The sequence below is a fragment of the Rhinatrema bivittatum genome, chromosome 2 (genome assembly GCF_901001135.1).
Source record: "Rhinatrema bivittatum chromosome 2, aRhiBiv1.1, whole genome shotgun sequence".
In the NCBI taxonomy this organism is placed as follows: Eukaryota; Metazoa; Chordata; class Amphibia; order Gymnophiona; family Rhinatrematidae; genus Rhinatrema; species Rhinatrema bivittatum.
In genome coordinates, this window is record NC_042616.1 from 219966123 (window position 1) to 219984536 (window position 18414).

Below are 18414 nucleotides of genomic sequence, written 5' to 3' on the forward strand. Positions count from 1 at the left end.
TCGTGATCACTTGTTTTACTGTCTGCTATCCAATGGAAAAGGTTCAAATTTGTGCATCTGAAGGTCTGAATCATATCGCCCCTGCACTTCCTCTCCTCCAGGGTATACATATTTAGATTCTTTAGCTTCTCCTCGTAAGTCTTCTGATACAGACCCCACACAATTTTGGTCACCCTTCTCTGGACCACCTCCATTCTGTCTCTATCCTTTTTGAGATATGGGACCCAGTACTGAACAAGGTACTCCAGGTGAGGCCTCACTAAGCACCTGTACAAGGGGATTATCACCTCCATTTTCTTACTGTTTATTTATTTATTGAGTTTTATATACTGTCATTCGGTAGAGCCATCATAACGGTTTACAGATTATGTATTTATCTTAGCAGTTGATCCTCTATTGTTGCAGATCTTAATATCATCCATAAATAGACAAACTTTACCTTCTATCCTTTCCGCAATGACACTCACAAAGATATTGAACAAAACTGGTCCCATAACTGTTCCCTATGGCATTCCACTTAATACTGTTCTTTCTTTGGAGTAGTTTCATTTACCATTACACGCTGTCTCCTGTCAGTCAACCAGTTTCTAATCCACTCTTCCACCTTTGTGCCAACTCCAAGTTTCTCATTTTATTCATTAGCCTCCTATGCAGAACCATATCAAAACCTTTGCTAAAATCCAAGCAAATCACATTGAGCGTTCTTCCTTGATCACCCAATAAAAAAAAAAATCAAATTTGTCTTCAGGACCTTCCCCTGATGAATCCATTCTGCCTTGGGTCCAGCAACCCACTGGATTTTAGATAGTTCACTATCCTATCCTTCAGCAGAGACTCTGTTAATTTTCCCGCCACGAAGGTGAGGCTAAATGGCCTGTAGTTTCCAGTTTCCTCTGTGCTACCACACTTGTGTAGCAGGACCACCATCGCTCTTCTCCAGTCACAAGGCACCACTCCTGAATCCAGGGATCTGTTGAACAGGTCTTTCAGCGGATCTGCCAGCACATCTCTGAGCTCCCTTAGTATGCTGGGAGTCCCTGGGACTAAGGAGTACCATTTCAATATTTGGCTGCTTTCAGCGGCCATCACTTCTCCGGATAATTGTTATCCTCCATAAAAGGTATCTGGAGAAGTGAGGGGTGGGACAGGGCATTCCAGGGCAGAACTACTTATCTGGCTATCTTGCAGGCCTATGCAATAACCTGCGCATTGAAACTGTGCACTGAAATTTTAATTCCCAATGCACCAAGCTAATGCATCAAGAGTTTTAAAAAAAAAGTCTACAGACTGGAAAATGTATACTCAGCACAAGCTGATCCCACATTTTAAACCTCCGTGCTCCTCACACCTCCCTAATTCATTGCACAGCCAAACGGCACTAGGGAAAGGACTAGGAAGCCTTTGGCTCCAGGAAGCAAAGACAAGGAGGCTAGATATCTTACACTGCATCTCACTATTAAAGTTTTGCCATTTCAGCTCTGTGCAGGGCTCATTTTAGCATCTTTGGCACCCTGTGCAACTTTGTGGCAGAGCTCCCCTCCCCTCAAAGTGCTCCTGTCAACTCTGCCCCTTAAACTGTCGCAGTAGGCAGTCTCGGGCAGGCTCGGGGGGAGGGCTGTCTTGAAAATGACTTGCTAGGTCTCAACCAAAGAAGAAGAAAAATCTGACATGGGTGAGAGTCAAACTTTTAGTTCTGTATTTGCATTTGATTAGGTTTTTTTTTTCTGGTGCATGTTTCTCCGGGCTGCAGCCATGCACTCAGATCACTTCTGACACAACCACCTCAGGTACAACTGCCTCCTTACACCTATCTATAATAACCCCACCTTTGTCCCATGCTGTCATATTTGTAAGGAAACTGTCAGTCCATAATTCGAAAGAAGATCTTTATTGGATGGATATGGCCGCAGCATAGGTCATTACATACAGCAATTACATTACAAATAAATTACTAACATTCATTTAATTTACAAAATATCAGTTACTAAAATATTCTCAATCCCCAGGGGTGACCACGCCCTCACCTGCTGATTTTCAATTCACTAAATGCTCAATAGGATCCTGCTACTGCAGTGTAGCACTGTTGTGGATACAGGGATGTCGAAGCCGTGCTCCAGTTTCATAAGGACACTACAGTATCATTCTACAGCAATGTAGCACCGTTGGGAGACACAGGGCTGTCAAAGCCTTGCCCCTCAGGTTATCCTGCATTCAAAACTGATTATAGACAAAGTTCTAGGCAGTGCACTTGTTGTGTTCGTCGCTGCTCGACACCCTCACTCCTCCCTCTTTACCTCTGTGGCGACTCCCTCCGGGTCTGATGGACGGTTAGCTGCCGCGGCGTCTTCTTGCCGTCTCCCTCCGTCATCCCCGGACCGGCACGACGCTGCGGATCCGCCATATTCCTGATGACGTAGGGCGCGCACGCGCACGTTCCGATTGATGTACCAGCAAGGGCGCGAACCTCGGGGGCGTCCCCCTGAATTGACATCATCCACTTCCAATATAAAAGGTCTCAGTATTCTCTAACGAATCGAGTTAGCAAAGGGAGATTGCTTCGGCTTTACTCCCAAGCTACTCTGCCTCCTCAGACTTACCAGGGGTACCCGCTCCTCGGGGGCCTCACTCTCTTTTCTTTATTTCAGATTGCAGATAGGAACCGTACTCGCTCCTCGAGGGCCCATGTTCCTGAACACTCTGAAGATTCTCTACTGCCTGGAAGCTATCGCAGATACAGACATTTGTGAGTTACCATCACTCTCTCAGAGCTTTCCCTGGAACCAGGTATTCGCTCCTCGAGGGCCTAACCCTTTCCAGCTACTGAGCTTCCTAAAGACCTTGTGTGAGTTTTGTCATCCAGTTCTGGCTATGAACACAGCATACTCTGTCTACTCACTATCTATAGTTTCTCTACAGCTCAGCAACCCTAGGATCGCTGTTCCAGTACCTGAGGGACTTCAGCCCTGCCGGGCATGTCAGTTCACTACTGCCACCTCTGGTGGTTCTACTAACCTGTCTAATAAAATAATTATCTGTGTCTGTCTCCGTACCCAAGCCTAGCCGGTGGTCCCTCTCAGGATATCCTCCTGGGGGCGCAGTCATCTGTCATCGGCCCAAGAATCCACCTATCTACATTCCTTTACAGCTGAGTGCCCTCTCCAAGCACTCCACTGGTAACAGATTGCTACCCTTTCTCCATCAGGAGTCTTCAGCAACAGATTCATAACAGATTGCTACTCTGCAGTCTAAACCCTAACAGATTGTTTACTACTCCCTCTATAGGAGCTGAGCATATCAGATTGCTAACTCCTCCTTCCACAGGAGCAGATTCATTACAGATTGCTAACTCCTCCCTTCTTGAGGAGTAGATCATAACAGTTTGCTAACTCCTCCCTTCCATAGGAGCCGATTCATAACAGATTGCTAACTCCTCCCTTCCTCAGGAGCCGATTCATAACAGCGCTGAAGTCCTGCTCTGTAAAAGAGCAGGTGTCACTAACTAAGCAAGCCAACACAATTTTGGGTGATATGCAGTCCACTCCTGGCTGTTGAAGCCAAAGACGTGACAGTCAACTCATCTCGCTGACACCCACCGATGCTTCATAGGAGGAGGAATACCATGCTACCCAGCCAGCTTCAAGAATTGTGCATGCCATGCACTCCGGGTCATAGTCAACCCCCCACTGCAAGTCCACGGTAGTGACACCTCAGTTGCCATTGGCAACTGAGATGTGTTCTCAAAGAAGGCCGCGGATACTTTACCTCCTCACTGCTGCTATGACTGCGCAATAAATTTACTGCCTAACACGGAGCCTCCTCGGGGTAGGATCTATCCCCTCTCGCAGACGGAGACCCAAGCCATGTCTGAGTACATACTTGAGAACCTGGCCAAAGGGTTCATCCAGCCCTCCAAGTTTCCTGCTGGAGCAGGACTTTTCTTCGTAGGAAAAAAAGATGGCTCCCTCCGTCTTTGCATCGACTACCGAGGCCTAAATGAGATTACTCTCAAGGATCGCTACCCATTGCCACTCATCTCTGAGCTTTTCGACAGGCTTCAAGGAGCAAAGATCTTTTCGAAATTAGACCTCCGTGGAGCCTATAATCTGGTCCAGATCTGTGAGGGTGACGAGTGGAAGACCACCTTTAACACATGCGACGGTCACTTTGAATACCTTGTGATGCCGTTTGGGCTTTGCAACGTGCCCGTGGTATTTCAAAACCTGATGATCAAGGTTTTCAGAGATATGCGTTATCAGTGCGCAGTTGTATACCTCAACGATATTCTAGTCTTCTAGCAAGACCTTCAAAGCCATCATCAGGACGTCTCTCATTTCCTCCAGCGGCTGCGAGATAATCAACTTTTTGCCAAGCTTGAAAAGTGCTCCTTCGAACAAGAGACCGTTCCTTTCCTGGGCTACGTGGTGTCCAGCCAGGGGTTTCGAATGGACCCCCAAAAATTGAAGAGCATCCGTGATTGGCCTCAACCCATGGGCCTCAAGGCTCTCCAGGGATTCATTGGCTTCGCCAATTACTATTGCTCTTTTATTCATTCACCATTATTCTACTCTGACCGCACCACTCATTGCCATGACTCACAAGAGGGCCAACATCTTTCAGTAGCTTCCCGAAGCAATTACCGCCTTTCAGGACTTCAAGTCTGCCTTCCTTAAGGAACCTTGTCTCCACCATCCAGACCCTACGCGCCCATTTGTGGTTGAGTTTGATGCCTCCGACATTGGAGTAGGAGCTGTACTGAGTCAGTACTCCACTACTCACACTCTACATCCCTGTTCTTTCTTCTCCCGATGCTTTTCACCGGCGGAACGTAATTACGCCATCGGGGATAAAGAAGTGTTGGCCATCAAGCTGGCCTTTCAGGAATGGTGACCCTGGCTTGAGGGGGCCCAACACCAGATTACCATATACACGGATCATAAAAATCTCGAGTATCTACACCATGCTCAGCGTTTAAACCATCGCCAGGCCCGCTGGTCTCTTCTTTACTCAATTCAATTTCATACTGCGTTATCGCCCAGCCAATAAGAATGGTCGCACCGACGCCCTCTCCAGGTCTTTCATCACAGAGGATGTACCTGATACCCCTCGGCACATAATAGACCTGCCAAGGTCATTCTGTCTGCCACCTTTCCAGAACCACCGGGAAATTGGTGGTTCCTCGGCCGCTACGACGGAAGCTTTTACAATGGGCTCACGACTCTTTGACCTCCGAACATCCGAGTCAGTCCAGGACTCTCTCCACTCTTCAGCAATACTACTGGTGGCCTACAATTCGTAAGGATTCCCAAGCTTATATTGAGTCCTGCCCTACGTGTGCCCGTCATAAGCCTCCTGCAGGAAGACCATGGGGACTCTTGCAGCCACTTCCCATTCTGAGCGAGCCTTGGACCCATATCGCAATGGAATTTATTGTGGATTTGTCCATCTCCAATGGAAACAATACCATATGGGTCACCGTCGACCGCTTTTCTAAGATGGCACATTTTGTGGCTCTATCTGGCTTCCCAACGGCACCCCAGCTGGCCAAACTGTTCTTTTGACATGTGTTCCAACTCCATGGTCTTCCCAAGCATATTCTCTTGGACCGTGGGGTTCAATTCACTGTACGCTTCTGGAAATCCCTCTGCAAGAAGTTTAATATTTCATTAGATTTCACCTCGGCTTACCACCCTTAAGCCAATGGCTAGATAGAGAGGACCAATAGAACTCTAAAGCAATTCCTGTGAGCGTACATGAGTCTGCGGCAGGACGACTGGGCCGACCTCCTTCCATGGGCGGAGTTCGCATTAAATTCCCATCCGTCCACCTCCACTGGGTCGTCCCCTTTCCAGGTGGTCTATGGATGCTAACCTTTGCCACCACTCCCGCTGTCCATGGCATTTCTGGCAGCGCAAGCTACTGCCCAAGAATGGCATCAATTGTGGCAAAATACCCAACAACTGCTCAAGCAGGCTGCCCAGAGATCGAAGAAGGCCTTTGATGCCCATCATCGCACAGCACCCCAGTTCCAACCTAGGGATAAGGTATGGCTCAGCACCAAATTTATTCCACTCAAGCTGCCCTCTGCTCGCTTTGCTCCTAGATATATTGGCCCCTTTCCGGTGCTCCGCCGTCTGGGTCTTGTTACCTACCGATTCCAGCTGCCTTCCTCGCTCAAGATTCACAATGCTTTTCACGTTTCTCTACTGAAGTCTCTGATTCTCTCAGGATTTTCTAAGAAACCACCGGACCCCCTACCACTGTCCTCAGAAGCTGATGTCACCTATCAAGTCCACGATATAATGGACATTAGGAAACATGGAAGAAAATGGGAATATTTCCTCTCATGGGAGGGCTTTGGGCCTGAGGAGAACAGCTGGGAACCCATGGCCAATATTCTGGACAAGGATCTCATTCAGCAATTCCATGCCAAGCATCCTCGCAAACCCAAACCCCCGGGGAGGGGCCTTAAGAGGGGGGTACTGTTAGGCCTGTCAGTCGCAGATGGCTGTGACCGTGCCTACTTACATCCTGTACTGTTCTCCTGCCCTCCCTGGGCTTACTCGCGGCCCAGGCTAGTCTCCACCACCGCATTCTCCATGGCTCCTTGTGGCGGCCGAGATGCCGTCGCCACCCATGTCAAGTCTGGGCCTTTCTAGGCGTGCGTGTGCGCACCATGGGGCCCTCCTTTTAAGCCTCTTCGGTGGGAACCTCAGGGGCGTCCCTGATTGATAATGTCATCGGATCAAGGTACTTAAGCTTCACCATCGCCCTCAGCTAGCCGACTTGGCAACAAGTTCCATATGTCTCTACAAGCTCCTGTCTCCGTGTTCCTGTGGCTACGCCGTCGGACTCTTTGGACCTGGACTCTGTTTGGTACCCGCTCCTCGGGGGGCCAGTGTGTGCACTCTACGGGGACTCGGTCTCCTGGCCTCCCCCACTCCTCGGACTGGACCTGCGCCTCCTGTAGTCCTACCCTGCAATGCTTCCCGCTCTTCAGGGCTGCCCCTGGAACACCTTTGCTACTCGGGAGTTCTACCTTAGTGTTTCCCCGCTCCTCGGGGTTGCGCCTATGTGCTGTACAAGAGACTGTTAGTGCTTCCCCGCTCCTCGGGGCTGTGCTTCCGTGCCATACTGAGACTGTCTGCGCTTCCCCTGCTCCTCGGCGTCGTGCTTACATGCTATACAGAGACTGCCAGTGCTTCCCGCTCCTTGGGGCAGTGCTTCCATGCCATTCAGAGACTGTCTGGACTTCCTGCTCCTCGGGGTTGAGCAAACATCATCACTGGATACCTGACTCAGGCTTCCCTGCTCCGCGGGTTGGCCTACGTCATTGATCTGCACCTCCTTCGCTGCGCAGCTCTGCCCCTCGGGGTTGCCTCTCCGGAATACCTCCTGCTCGGCCAGTCTCGCGCCTCCCGCTCTGCGGCCTGCCCAGTGCTTGCTCCCTTGGGGTCTCTGCTCAGGTATTATCTCCAACCTGTCCTCCCACTGTGGGGATCCCTCCTGGCTCCTCAGGACTTCTCCACAGCCTCACCCAGAGCTCCCTGCTGTGCCTGACCTTGCCTCCCGATGGTGTGCACCTGTGGGGCTCCTCCCCACAGGTAGTAACAACTCTCATCTTGGGCCAAGGGTCCTCATACCCACAAACCATAACACCTGTGTGTCCTTTGCTGCTGCATACAGAAGAATTCCTCAAACAGTGTGTACCCATTTGAGAGAAAGCGAGTGAGAAAAAGACTTTATTCTCCCCCTGCTACGCTTTGGGCCTTGGAGGTTTATCCTCTCTCCACCTCTCACTCATAGAATCCATGCCGAGGTGAAAGACTGGTGCTTGTTTAACTGGGACTTAGCCCCAGAACTGAGTGTGTCCCCTGCACCAATTTGGCCTTGCACACTAAATTAGGGGGCTACAGAAATTTATCTCAAAACTTGCCACTGGCTTTATTCATGAAGTGTGGAAGGCCACTAGTCAAGCAATAATGGTCAACTTGTTTTTGTTTTGCCACCTTCAAATGAACATGACTCAGATGCAGAAGACAGTCATTGACAAATCACTGCCAATGCTGATGGATGAAGGATGGTCTACAATCACGGATAGTCCTATTATGTTGGAAGAGTTTGTTAAAGTCAGTCATGATCTTGACACTATAAAAAACACACAGCATCAAAGATATTGCCAAGGGATATTTATTTATTTCATTTATTTATTTACAAAATATTTGCATTACGCATTCATTACCAAACAAGTTGTTTGAAGCAGATCACAACAGGTTACAAAAACAATCAAAATAAATCAACATAAAAAACAAACTTCATAAAAGTTAGTAAAAAGCATTTTCAAACAAATACATTTTAAGAACTACCTTTCACAGGAAGTAGTAAGCTATCTTTTATTAGCATAAGAAATGTTATTGGCATAAGAAAATATTAAAAAAAATATACAACATGTTTGTGGAGCGATGATTATGCACTACCCCTAATAACAGCAAAACATATCTCAATGTATTAATGAAGTTTAATATCTGTGTAAGACAAGGCATTTTTGAGCATGAGACGCCAGTGTAAGAAATTATTAGTTAGCTTGATGTTGTTTTACTGATTTATTTGATGCATCAATAGAACCCAGGACTACGGGTGGAAGTGCACACTATTTGGCACTCAGCCACTGGACTGGCTCTAATGCTGGTTTTCTACTGTACCAAATTAGCAGGCCGATACAGAAAAACGCACAGGAGAGCTGGCGAGCACCCGCTCTCCCGGCGAGTGCACAGGCCACTCTCCTGGGCGTGCGATTCAGGAGGGTGGCCTACGCAAATTAGGGCCCGCGGTAAAAGGAGGCACTAGGGACACTAGCGCCTCCTTTTTGACATGAGCGGCGGCTGTCAGCGGGTTTGACAGCCAACGCTCAATTTTTCCGGCGTTGGTTCTCAAACCCGCTGACAGCCACGGGTTTGGAAAAAGGACACCGGCAAAATTGAGCGTCTGTCTTCCGACCCGCGGGCCGATTTAATTTTTTTTTTTTTTAATTTTTACTTTTTTTTTACTTTTGGGGCCTCCAACTTAATATTGCTATGATATTAAGTCGGAGGGTGTACAGAAAAGCAGTTTTTTCTGCTTTTCTGTACACTTCCCCGGTGCCGGCCAAAATTAACACCAGCCTTTGGGAAGGCGTTAATTTCTGAAAGTAAAATGTGCGGCTTAGCTGCACATTTTACTTTCTGGATTGCGCAGGAATAACTAATAGGGCCATCAACATGCATTTGCATGTTGCAGGCGCTATTAGTTTCGGGGGGGTTGGATGCGCGTTTTCGACGCGCTATTACCCCTTACTTTATAAGGGGTAAAGCTAGCGCGTCGAAAACGCGTGTCCAAACCTGGGCTAACAATGCGCTGGGCTAACAGTGCTCCACCAGAGCGCACTGTACTGTATCGGCCTGTAGGAGATTTGAAAAACAATCATTTGGAATACCGTATTAACAAGGAGGTTCAGGCACATCCACTTTGCAGTATCTGCTGATCTGACAAGATTTTAAGATTTTCTTTAGCTCTCACCATGTTCCATTCATGACAAATTCTAGCAGCTGTATTGGCTCTGGAGACAAGTGGAATCCATGTAGAACAGTGACACATTTTATGGTATAAAAAATATTGCAGTACATGAGCATTTGAGATCGCACAGACCATTTCTTCAAGAAAAGAGTCTGTGAAGAAAGAGCCTGCAAGGTCTCAGAAGCTCATGTACTACATCATTTTTGCTGGTCCTTTAAAAGGTGTCACAGTCTACATAGTTCAGAGTATTTGACCATAGTTTTATCAGCCTATTCACAGCTACTGTTGTTTCTAGCATGATTTATCTTAAAATACTTTACTTAGGAGGAGGGAATCTCAAAGAAAAACTAAAGACAGAGCTTGATATACAGCAGGCCAGTAAACCAGATGATGTTACTTGGATAACACTACCCGTACGTTAACAGAGGGCACCTGGATAAGTGTTCCGCTCATTATGCCCAGTTTAAGTTACTGGGGCTAACTTAAACAGTGCCAGTGTGAAGGTGTCCAGCCACCCTAGGCGGTGATGTTATGATGACATCATATTCCTTCATATTCTCTCCCCCCCCCCCCCCAAGTCATAGTGCCTGGATCACCAGAGCTCCCTTACCTCACCGACCGACGCATCCAAACGAGCGAGTCCTACAACTTCAAACCTGCTGCCCGTTTCCTTCACGTTAAAAAGAATACTGCCCTCATGTCCAGCAATGTCGCCCTGCCCACTTCTGGCGGCCTAGGTGACTGCCTATTCCGCCTAAAGCCTCGTGCTGGCCCTGAACTTAAGGGAAGTATTTTTCCAACCAGACATACCCAATGGATTGGGTAGTGCTGAATAGCAGCCCTAACCAGCTAAAATCTAACCACACCATTTAACCACACCCTCAAAATGCCTCTATTGCCCTCTCTTTTTGTTCAGCTAAATTGTATGCAGATGATGAGTTACCCAGACAAAATGTAGCTGGAGAGTGGGGGGAAGTATTAAAATTTCAAGTTTTGTCCTGGTAACTGGAAAAGTTATCCAGACAAATCCCTTGAATATGGACTTCCTAATAGTTAAATTAATGAAATCAAGATGGTACTGGCTTGCTAATAAAATATATATGCCTGAATATTCAGTTTTGCACGTGTGTGAGAGTTTGATATGGCTGGCACTTACATCCATGCAGTTCCAAAATCATATGAGCAGTGATTCATACTTGCTTGGAAAGTCTGACATATCCTGACAGGGTAATGCTAACCTGAATTGACTACGTGTCATGTTTTATGGCATGGCGTTATTGAAACGAACAAGAATAATTAACTTAAAACCACATAGAGGAAGTATTCTTTAAACCCTGTGCTGTCACTGGGGTGTTACACCTGATGTGGATGTCCAGCACAGCAGGGGTCCCTGTAAAAACACATTTCATGTGACTTGCTAAAAGAACAAGTGATTACACAAACCCCATCAATTAAATTGAATCTGAAAAGAAAAGCAATGCAACGGAGGCCAGGATAAAACAAACAGAGGTGCCTTGTTTCCCTGATTGATGCTAATTTTAGGTAAGGACTTGAAACTGTACCTCCAGGTTATGTGGCAGTCGAATCCTATGCAATATAGCTTTAAAGATAGGAATTAATAGCCTTTCTAGATAAATAAAAATGAGGCCAATATTTAAAGCTATCTTAGATAAGATTTATCCGGCTAACACATGAGATATTTAGCAACATGGCAATGCTGCTGAATATATATGGATAAATATTAAAGTTAGCCAGATAGGTTTATCCGACTAACTTTAGACCTGTTATGGGCCATGTCTATCTTATCCAGTTAATTTAAGAATAAGTTAATCAGAATCAGGCTGAATATCGCTATTTATCCGGTTAACAGGGTCATTTATCAAATTGCTATAAGGTGTTTTCGCATGCGTTAAGCCCCTTTAACGCATGCGAAAATGTCTTAACACCTGTGAAAGCACCATAACGCATGGTGTGATGCAAATCAGAAAAAAGAGAGGAGTTTTATCATACTGTGATGATTTTTGCTCCTGGAGAGCCAGCTTAGCTATCAGGGCCACTGAGGAGAGAGAGAATCTAGCCATAATGCCAGTGCTCTCTTGTGAAGATTTGATGACCTTCGGAGTGAGGAAACTCACTCAAAGATGAGATTTGTGCAATGTTCAACCAAGCTTTAATGTTAACCAGTTAGAGAGTCCATCAAGCTAGGTTGAGAGAACATTGCACAAATCTCATCTTTGAGTGAGTTTCCTCACTCTGAGGGTCATCAAATCTTCACAAGAAAGCACTGTTCTGTTCGTATGTCTCACTTTGAATGTCAAAGTGGCCCCTAACCCCTACATCAGGGGTCAGGAACCTTTTTGGCTGAGAGAGCCATGAACGCCACATATTTTAAAATGTAATTCCATGAGAGCCATACAATATGTTTAAAACTAAATACAAGTAAATGTGTGCATTTTATGTAAGATCACACTTTTAAAGTACAATAAGTCTCTGAAAATATTACACCAGGCCTTAAGACACCAATACATCTCCTATTAGAAAAACGGACCAAGTCAGGCTGCTATAGAGTCCTACACAGAAACTACACGCCAGCAGAAAACCTCACCTGAATCACGTGCTGACCCTCACCTAACATAGAATAAAGAGACCAAAACGCATAACTAGAAGCATGCAGAAAAAACTGAATTGGAAACTGCAACAAGCCAGAGTCTCTGTATGCAGTGTAACAAAGGAAAAAAGAAACATCACCCATCCTTATAAAACAAATCAAGAAATATAAAATCATCAGCAGTAAAACTGTACTAACAAAAAGAACATATTTTGAAACAGCTGATGAGTGGAATATCCAATAATTAAAAACTCATATAAAACATTTCCAGATACCAACAAAATATTTCAAAATAGCAGACACAAAGACCCAGTAATGAAAAATAATAAGGATACAAAATTTTTTTTGCTCTGCATACCTGGGAACGTTTGATATCCAGGTGTCCTGAGATTGTTCTGAATTAGCAGGAGGAGGGGTGGTTTGCTTGGAACTTTCTCCTCTCTCAGTCACATACCAGCGCTCTCTCTCACACTGGCTCTCAATGACACACCTATACACACATGCTCTCAGTCACTCACATATACACATGCTTTTTCTCTCTCACTTATATAGGCTCTTAATTACACATTTACACACATGCTGTCTATCTTTTCACGCTTACACACACACACAGGCTTTCAATCACATAAATACATGCTGTCTTTTTCTCTCACACACAGACTCTCATTCACATGCTTACAAACATGTCCTCTCTTTCTCTCATTTACACACAGGCTCTCAATCACATACTCACATGCTCCATCACCTAAACCAGCTCTCAATCACACACAGACACACATGCTCTCTCTTACTTATACACACAGGCTCTTAATCATACATACACATGATTTCTCTCACACACAAAGGATCTCAATCATACACACATACTCTTTCACACAAACAGGTTTTCAATCACAAACTTACACATACAGGTTCTCAATCATACACTTACATTCATGCTCTCTCTCTCACAGGCAGGCTCTCAATCACAGACATACTCTCTTTCACATATACAGGCTCTCAATCATTCACATACATGCAATCTCTCACTCACACACACAGGATCTCAAACACACATGCTTGCTCGTTCATTCACTCTCTCTCTCTCCCACCCCCACCCCAGGAACTTGCGGCAGCAGCAGCCTCCACCCAACGCTAACCCCCTTCATTTTCAGCCCTCGCGGAGGAGTCCCATCGGCCGCGGTTGAAGCTCTTCTTCATTTTCCTCCGAGCCGCGCTGCACAGTCTTCTTTTCGTCGGACCAACGCTGACCACACTTCTTCCCGCGCACGCACCCGATGCTTACCACTTCCGCTTCCGGGCCGCGGGGGGGGGGGGCGGGAGGAAGAGAGCATGCCGGTGCCGCCGACTCCAGCTGTTCTGCCGCGTTCCGCCCGGGCTGACAGCATTTTAAGCCCGGGCGGAGGAGGAGTCTCATCGGCCGCAGGGGTTGAAGTTCTTCTTCATTTTTCTGTGCGCCTCTCTTCTGCTCTTCGGGCCGACGCTGAACACACTAGCGTGGTCTCTTCTTCCCGCGCACGCACCCGATGCTCACCACATCCTCTTCCGGGGGGGGGGGGGGGGCGGGAAGAAGAGAGCACGCCGGTGCCGCCGTCTCTAGCTATTCTGCCGCGTTCCGCCCGGGCTGACAGCATTTTAAGCCTGGGCGGAGGAGGACCGGGGAGCAGCTGGGTCAGCGGGGGACTGGAAAGTGTGGCGACACACTGATTTAGATTTGTCTGCGAGCCAGATGCAGCCATCAAAAGAGCCATATCTGGCTCACAAGCCATGGGTTCCCGACCCCTGCCCTACACTAATACCTAAACCTCACCTCGAGTTACTAGGTGGGCCTCTCATAGAGATATAAATACCTATCTAGTGTTAAGGCATTATGGTTAGGGGCTCTCTCTTTCTCTCTCATAGCAAACATGGTCCCCCCCAGTGATTGTATTTGGGGAAATACCAGAATTGTGATAAAATGCCTATTACCATAAAACACACCCCTTTTTCTATTGCATGCAATATTTAGTGCATTTTGATAAATCCAGGCCTTAGCTGGCTAAGTCTGGTTGGGCCAAAGACCTGTCCTAATGTTAGCCGGCTATAGTTAGCCAGCTTGTTGCGATCCCCCCTGCTGCTGCACTACAGGAGGTCTCTTACCTTCCTCCGGAGGCCGCTCTGAAGCCTGGGCCTCGCCTGTGTTCCATCCGGGACTTGCTCCAGGGCCTGAGAGGCCTAGCTGTGCCTGTGGCTTGCTTGCCTCTGCTCTATTGTGGGAGGGAGGGAGGCGGAGGCGGCCGGAGGCCGCTCCGCCCCCTTAAAGGAAAAGGAGAAAAGGACAACAAAAGAAGGGAAGGACAAAAACACAGAGCTCCAGCGCCCCCTTGCGAGGGTGCTGGAGAGTACAAGCATGGGACAGCAATTGTGGGAGGGGAGGAAGGAGGGGCGACAAAAACTAGAGGCCACTAGGACACACGTGGCCGAAAAAGCAAGCAGGAGGCTGGAAGCAGGAAGCAGCAGTAGCTGGAACCAGCAGGCAGCAGCAGCAGCAGGCTGGAAGGGCTTCAGGGGCCTGGGAGGCCTAGCAGACACAGCTCCAGGGCCTGTGTTCCATCCGGGACTTGCTCCAGGGCCTGAGAGGCCTAGCTGTGCCTGTGGCTTGCTTGCCTCTGCATTTGGACTTCCTGGTTCCGGCCACGCCCGTTTCCCTAGGGGCTGGCCCGCAGCTCTCTACCCTAGTTATAGGACCAGCGGTGGGCGGTCCTGGCAAGCTCCTCCCAGGGAGTTGCCTTCTACCTCCAGTATTTAAGGACTTTCTGTTCACTTGCAAAGGGCCTCCGGATCAGGTCCTACAGTCGTCTGTAACCGTGCTGATCCAGGTCTTCCGTGATCTCATTTGCTTGATGGATCCCTGTCCAGTGTCTCTGCCTAGATGTTTGTTCCTGTGCCTGCCAGCCATAAGGACTTCGGATGTGAGTATCCCAGCATCGGAGTTCCTGTTCGCCTGGAGTTTCCCTGCACCCTCCTTCTCAGCGTGGTCCGCGACCAGCCTTCCTGGGCTGTGTAGGGCGCGTCTGGGACAGGGTGGTCCGCGACTCAGTCCCACGGGTGGGCTGAGTAGGGCGCCCTAATGGACAGTGCAATGTTTCCGTCCAGCCTTGTCTACAGTATCTGCTTCAGCCCTTGCCCGGATGTCTTCCTGTCTCTGCCTTGACCTACGTCCTCGTCTGGTTCCTGAGCCTTCTGTCCTGTTGCCCCTGGAGTGGCCAACAGGAGGGATTCGTCCCACGGGCTCTTGAGCTTCTGCCAGCCGAGGGGGCTTCGGATGTGAGTATCCCAGCATTGGAGTTCCTGCTCGCCTGGATCTTTCCTGTGTCTCGCTTCAGCCCTTGTCCTGATGTCTCCGTCTTGCTTCAGCCTGCTTCTGCCCCGTCTGATGTCTTCTGTTTAAGGACTCTGTCTGCCCTCGCCTCTGTCCGGCCTGCTGCCCATTGCCGTTCCCTGCGGCAGGTCCGAAAGGGCCGGGAACAGTCGGAGGACCGTTCATTAGTCAACTTCCCCGTGTTGGCTACCATGGGCGTGCAGGTCCGGCTGAGGGTTGGACTCCCTGCTTCTGTTCCTGCCTGCCTGGCTCACCATGCCTGCTCAGCTCACCTCCCACGGTGTGGCTTGGGGCTCCTCCTTGAGTCCTGCCGTGGCCCAAGGGCTCACCACCACCCGCTTACGACGACCGCGCCCGCGCGCGCTCGTAACACAGCTAACTTCAAGATAGCCAATTATATTCAACAGTGCTGCTGCACTATTGAATACACCTCCAAAGTTAGCTGTATACGTATATTGGGCTAACTTTGCTATCTGAATAGTGACTGAATATGAACTTCATTATTATTAATAACAATAATTTATCTTGATTAATCACAATTCCATTCAAATCATCAAAGCAGTTCACAACTGAAACATTAATTTACATATTTATTATTGCATCCACATTGAATTTATAATACATTGCTTCTAACCCTCCCAGTTAGTCAGACTGCAGCTGCTGTGGGATGATACCATTGCCTCTTCTTTCTTCTGACCCATATGGGCCCATGCAACATCTCTTGCTTCTCTTGTCACCCTGCTTCTTCTTCTGGCTCATGTGAGCAGACAAAAAGCCTCCTCCTTCTTCCAAACTGCCTAAGCTGATGCCGCCTTCTTCTCCTGCAGGCAGGGGATTTTTCCCCCACCTCTGAGACCAGCGATGATGCTTCTCTGTAGCAGGAGTAGGGTCATGGTAGTGACAGCGATGCACGGGGCTTCCAGTTAAGCCAAGGTAACACAACTTCCCCAGTGGCTTGGCAGTAAGGGACAGCTAAAAGAGCATTTAAATTGTTTTCATGAGCTAATACACTACCCCTGCTCTCTTGTGTGCTGTGCATGATGTCGTGAAGGGTTCACAGGTCTAGATATCATCTCTGTATCAAGGGTTTTTTTTTCAGTTGTGGAGGATTTCTTTTTTCTGAGATCCCTGATTGTGATCTGGAACCCATGTCTGAGGGAATAATAACTCTACAATGGGCAACATTTTAGACTGTGAACCACCATGGCATTATGTATGACCATCTCTATATTCTAATGTTCCCTTCTTTGCTACAAAAAAATGAACGAAAAGAGATGGGGAGGCAATTTTCAGACTGTCCACTTTGGGACGATGGCTGTGGACTTTCAGAAAGAAAATGCATGCCTGCTTTCTCTTTCAAACTTGCCGCAAGCACGAAGTACCCGCAGACTTTTTCCCATGCTTGTGGTGTGGGTAGACTCCACCATGAAAATGCATTTTCTTCCTATTCTGCCCAAGGCATGCCCCCCCAGGATCTCCTGCCCTAAAAGTGCATGCATTGTGGAACAGCGTACATACCTTTAGAAGGAGGGGAATTTTCAGAAAGCCAATGTACATGTGGATAAATCAATCACTGCTTTCTCCCCTAAATGGCTTTGAAAATTGTCCTCATGTTGTAACAAGCTAGAATCCCGGGTCTTCAGGAATTATATTGCAGCTATAAAAATATACCGTATTCCACCCAACTGCTCACTTGTCAAATTATAATAATAATAAAAAAAAAATCCATAAAATTACAATTGCAAAAATAAACACAGTTAGCACCATTTTCTGGGCTCTTCTTTGTTGTAAGTAGAAGCACAGGTGCCTTCTGTGCTGACCCAGTCCAAACGCAGCTTTTCCTGTATAGCGTCAAAGTAAGTGCATACCTCGCCATCAACAGCACTCTCACAGGAAGCCGGGTTCAGACTTGCTGGTTATATATATTTATATACCTCTGTTCAATTTGATTTATTTTGCTAACCATTTGGGCTAGTAAAAATATGTCCATGGCAAGAATGTTGTGACAGGATAATAACCTCCTGCTTTGAAAATAAATGCCTCATCTCTGCCTCCACATTAATTTTCTATAAATATCACAGCAGGAGACCATTATCTTGTCACAATGTTCTGTTCAGCTGACATTATCTCTTAATGCATCCAGCTGTGCATCTGGTGCTATGGCTGAATCAACAATCCATTGTACAAACAGCTAGAGCATTGCTCTGTGTAAGCCTGCACAATACATTCACAAAGACTAAGCATTTTCCCATAGACGCAAACTGTCAGAAACGTACGTATAGCACATTGGGCCCTATGGAGCAGATTCAACCACTTTTATTGATTTATTTTTCCGGGGGGGAGAAGAATCTCTCATGAACTTCATATTTTGGCAAGTTGCAATTTTGAGAATCCATCGGATTCTTACTGTGCCATGTTTTATTTTAAAAAAAAGGACAGTCTACCTAAGCAATATAAGCAAATAGACTGAACCATTTTCTAAGGCACCCCCATGGATGGTTTTGCAATGGATTACTCCAGCTTTTGATATGAGTGATTCCTAGAGTTTTCCTGCAGGAGTTAAGATGAGAGGAGAAGAGCATCCGCTAGAAAGTGGTAGGGAGAGGATACATGTTTTTTTCCTTCTCCTGCATGGCTCCTGAGTTTTGGATCTGTGGATTATCCCTGAAGGAAAAGACTTCTGGCTCAAAGAAAGGGGCTAGGGAATTAATTTGCTAAGTTTATAACGTTTTTTTTTCTGACACTACTCTAGGAAGTAAGACAGAGTAATGCTCCATCCTTTTACTGTAATCACTGACCTGAGATTTGGGGCTTTATTAAGGAGTAAAGATTTCCCAAGCTTTGGAAGATAACCTTTAACCTTAGGCCTTCTTTTCTCTTGTGGGATAGAGTCTTT